Source organism: Pantherophis guttatus, chromosome 12 (genome assembly GCF_059756535.1).
Source record: "Pantherophis guttatus breed Tessera chromosome 12, ASM5975653v1, whole genome shotgun sequence".
In the NCBI taxonomy this organism is placed as follows: Eukaryota; Metazoa; Chordata; class Lepidosauria; order Squamata; family Colubridae; genus Pantherophis; species Pantherophis guttatus.
The window spans coordinates 5,574,482-5,579,423 of NC_142074.1; the positions used below are offsets into that span (position 1 = coordinate 5,574,482).

The window sequence follows — 4,942 nt, forward strand, 5'->3', positions numbered from 1 at the left end:
TCCCGGTGCCCAGGAGCGGCGGGGCGGGGCTGGGGTCCCCTTACTGCCGGCCAAAGAGGGGGGGGGGTGCCGCGTGATCGGCAGGCAGGGCTGGCCAATGCGGAGGCGGGTGGGAGGGTCTCCGCCGCCTCTCCTCCCCGCCTCGCCCGGGCAACTTTCCCGGGAAGGCGCGGCTGTGCCGGCCCGACGGGCGCCTCCCTTTTCCTTGCCCGCCTCGCCCGCCCTCCGCCGGGGCAGTGCCGGAGCCGGCCTGGCCGGGGGTGGCGGACAAAGGACGGGCTCCTGCCCTACCCGGGCCCGGTGCGCTTCGCCTTCCGTGTCTCGGCTTAGATGTGGTAACAATGTGTGAGGATTGCCATTTTGTTACTGTGCAGGGAGTCCTCGACATACGACCACAATTCAGCCCAAAAGTTCAGTTGCTAAGCAAGACAGTTTTATTTTTATTTTTTTTTAAATTTTAATTTGATTTATATGCCGCCCTTCTCCGGAGACTCAGGGCGGCTTACAATGCGTTAAGCAATAGCCTTCATCCTTTTGTATATTTATACAAAGTCAACTTATTGCCCCCACAATCTGGTCCTCATTTAACCTACCTTAGAAAGGCTGAGTCGACCTTGAGCCTGGTGAGATTCGAACCTGCAGAAATTGCAGGCAGCTGTGTTAATAACAGGGTGCATTAAACCACTGTACTACCAAGGCTCCTGTTGAGTTGTTGAGTAAATTGTTGAATGAATCCCTGTAGTTAAGAAAACGATGGTGAAGTGAATCTGGCTCCCCCATTGACTTTGTCAGAATTCACAAAAGGGGAATCACATGACTCCGGGGCACTGTGTCCTGAATTTTGACCATGGGGATGCTGCAACAGTCGTAAGTGTGAAAAACGGTCACAAGTCACTTTCTTCCAGGGTTGTTGTGATTTCAAACAGTCACGCAAATGAACTGTTGTGAGGACTATCTGCATTGTCATTCTGGTATTTTTATTGGTGTTACTGTATTTCAGGGGTGGGTTCAGGGCCGGATTTTCCTATAGGCTAACTAGGCTTCAGCCTAGGGCAGCGATGGCTAACCTTTTTGCTATCGCGTGCCAAGAAGGGGGGGTGGGGGAGGTTCGCGTACACGTGTGCCCACACCCATAATTCTTTGCACCCTGCCCTGCGCATGCAACCCCCCTTCCCTCTGCTCCTAGCACACGATGGCCCGGTAGGCCCGTTTTTCTTTCTCACCTGGCTCCAGATCCTTTCTATGCATCTGGGGAGGGTGAAAACAGCCTTCCCCACCCCCTCGGAGGCCCGAAACGGCCCGTTTCCCAACTTCCGGTTGGACAGGAAGTGACTTTTTTGCTGTCCCCAGCTTCCAGAGACTCCGATGCATGTGCACCAGAGCTGAGCTGGCGTGCCAGGCAACATGGCTCCACGTGCCGCCTGTGGCACGCGTGCCATAGGTTCGCCATCACGGGCCTAGGGCCTCAAGATCAAGAGGGGCCTACATTCAAATTGTTAGCAAAATTAAAATTACACTTTCACTATAGGTGAAAGGGCCTCATAAGTGGAATAGCCTAGGGCCTCTTTTCATCTAAATCCGGCCCTGGGTGGGTTCTACTTACCTTTACTACCGGTTCGTAGTGGGGCCGCGTGCACAGGCGCAGAAGCGGTTTGATGGGGTCGGTGGACGGAGCCTCCCGCTAGTTTTACTACCGGTTCTATAGAACCGGTGCGAACTGGGGGCAACCCACCACTGCTGTATTTGTATTTTCTTTTTATGTTTATCTTACTGCATTTGTATTTTTATGTTTATTTTACTTACTGTACTATATATTTTAGTTTTGTGTTTATGTTTATCTGACTATTTATATTTTCTTAACGTTTATTTTTATCTCGATTACTGTATTTGTATTTTGCTTTTCAGGTTGTCCCAGGAAGTGGAGCAGCTCCAAAACCGAGTTGAGTAATGAATAAATAAATTGAAATCTGGACCTATGAACCCAATCACAAAACCAGCAAAATTATCTAATTTTGCTAATAAGATTTACAACAAAATAATCCGCCCTACTAACTTTATCAATGTCAATTCCCATTGATCTGCTTTATTCAATACTTAGGACAGATAGAAATTTGATTAAGGCCATCGATCAAATGGGTTTTAAGGATCTCAAGGGAATTCACACCATTGCAAAGTTACTTTTCTCAGCTTGTAAAACTGGCACCTTGAAAATAGCCACGTAGTGCAGCAATTGTTGTCGCTTTTTAACCTTGAATGCCATGTTATTTTGCATGTTCCATTTTATGTATTGTATTTTGTAGGTTTGATTTAATGAAACTTTTTTAGACTAACCGGTAATAAAAATTTTGATTTGATCTGAAAGCACATGAGAGCAAGAAAATGGCCTTTGATTCCTGGAGGCCTAAACGATTTCTCTTTCATCAGTTACTGATCATCACAAAATGGTACAAGCAATGTATAAGAAAGGTATCAACGAATAATGTTTTAACGGGGAGGTGCGTTCACACAACTTGCTGAACCACAGAGTACGGCATGCTGTTCCGGTTCCAGTTTCTTCTTTGCATCTCCTCTATTGCTGAAAAAAATGGAGAAGCTGTATCTGATCTTGAAGACATGGGTCATAAATCTCTTTCCTTAGCCCTAAGATGATCCTTGTGTCCTTTATCATTTTTTAAATACAGATAATGCTCAACTTACAACCATTCATTTAGTGACCTTCAAAGTTACAATGGCACTGAAAAAAGTGACTTGTGAACAATTTTCACATTTATGGCCATCACAGCATCCCCACAGTCTTTATCAAAATTTGGGCACTTGGCAACTGGGATATATTCATGATGGTTGCAGTATCCCGGGATCATGTGATCACTATTTGCAACCTTCCCAGCCAGCTTTCGACAAGCAAAGTCAATGAGGGACGCCAGATTTGCTTAACAACTGCGTGGTTCACTTAACTGCAGTGATTCACATAACAACTATGGCAAAAAGGTGGTAAAATGAGGCTGCCTTGCTTTGCCATGGAAATTTTGGGCTCAGTTGTGGTCATAAGTCAAGGACTAGCTGTAGCTTGTTGGTGAGCATGCAACAGCAAAAAAACGGGTAGAGCTTTAATCACACCATCATGGTCGCCGTCTTGGTCAAGCCCCTGGAGATACCTTTTTTATCTCAAGTATTTATCCTTTGGTTCCTATCCTCATTAATGAAAGTTGGGGTTTTCATCTAAGTAGTGGATCAGACAAGGTGAGGATCAACCCACTTGCAGGTGAGATCTTAAAAATGAGATCTTTCTTTAAGAATAGAAAGCATTTGCTCACTGCTCAAGTATTTTATGAAAATCTTCTACACCATTTGTCCAGGTTTGGTAATTTGGGGGGTTGAATAGAGGGAAAATAAACAACACCTTTGAAGACCGTTATTTCATTTTTGTAATATTATTTATTTAATGCCTTAACTCAATGTTTCTCAACTTTGGCAATTTTAAGTTGTGTGGACTTCAGTTCCCAGAATTCCCCAGCCAGCCAGGGGAATTCTGGGGAGTTCTGGGAGTTGAAGTCCACATGGCTTAGAATTGCCAGGATTGACACAACTGCCTTAGAAGATAAATAAATCTATCTAGACAGGAATGAACACTGACAAGCTAGCACCAATGACCCCGTCAACTTCTCTTACTTTCCTCTTGGTTGGAAATTTAAGTTTGTGAGTTTGCAAGATGGAGTTGAGAGGCATTCATGTGCAAATGTGCAAGATTTCACTAGGCAGAAGAAAAGTGTTATTGGTTTTTGATGCAAGAAAGGAAGACTGAACTATAAACCTGACCTACTCAGGTTGCTAGTATTGCTGGGGCTTCAGAATCAGGTTCACGCTACAGATTAGGAGCATGCTGAGACTGTTAATAAAATATTTCCTCCCTGTTTTCCTTTACAGCATTTCTTCCTTGCTACACAGTCACTATTTGCAGAGTGCAGGGCTCTCCAAACTTGGCATTGTTAAGACTTTAAGACCTGTGGACTTCAACTCCCAGAATTCTGCATAGCACATTAGCACAAGTTTTAAAAGTTGCCAAGTTTGGAGATCTATGGTTTTTAGTGCATTGAAATTCTCTACCTTGTGATGGGATAGTTCAGAAATAGGCTCAGCCTTTTAGGAGAGTGCAGAGCTGGTGGACATCCGGTTGAGGTTACAAGGAAGGCGTTTTTCCCACCCTTTTCTTGAGTTACCCCACCCATCCCCTTTCCTGATGATAATTTTTTTCTGCTTGCCATGGTAACAAATCCCAAGACTGTTTTCATTTGCATTGCCCTCATCCCTGATAAAACTCATCTGATTTCCACAGGAAAGAAAAGAGAGGAGAGGAGAGAAAGAAGGGGGGGAGAAAAGAAAGAAAAGAAAAGAAAGAAAAAGAAAGAAAGGCAAAAAAGGAGACCCAAGAGGGAGTGGAAGAGTGTGAGAAAGACATTTGGAAGACGCACTAAGCCAACCGATGGTCCTACATGGATTGATCTGGCTGCTTTCAAGACAGGCAGAGTTCTGAAAATAGTACTGACACTCAAGAACTGTGCAAGAAACTCTCAGGGGAATGATAGGATTGTTCAAACTGAGCCAGGAACAAGATGCTGTACTTTTGCAGGAAACATCTTTGGTCCATTATCTTCACAAAATGTCATGTGACATAGAACAATAGGCTTGGAAGGGACCTCGTCTTCTCCTACCCCCTGCTCAAGCAGGAGATCCTATACAGACAAATTGTTGTCCAATTTCTTGTCCAGTGATGGACCACTCCTGCAGGCAAGTTGTTCCACTGGTTTATTGTTCTCATTGTCAGTAATTTCCCTCAGTTCTATGATATGGCAAAATTTGACAGCACGGTTCAGTGTTTCTCAACCTTGGCAACATTAAGATGTGTGGACTTCAGCTCCCAGAATTCCCCAGCCGGTATGCTTTG

General features: G+C 44.7%; 1 long non-coding RNA gene across 1 annotated transcript; it reads left to right on the forward strand.

Moving 5' to 3' along the window:
- Positions 1 to 192: 192 nt before the first annotated feature.
- On the forward strand, positions 193 to 2,646 carry LOC132711912 (uncharacterized). Its single transcript, XR_009622632.2, has 2 exons — positions 193 to 867; positions 1,906 to 2,646. It is a non-coding gene; the product is annotated as an uncharacterized LOC132711912 (long non-coding RNA).
- Positions 2,647 to 4,942: the final 2,296 nt, after the last annotated feature.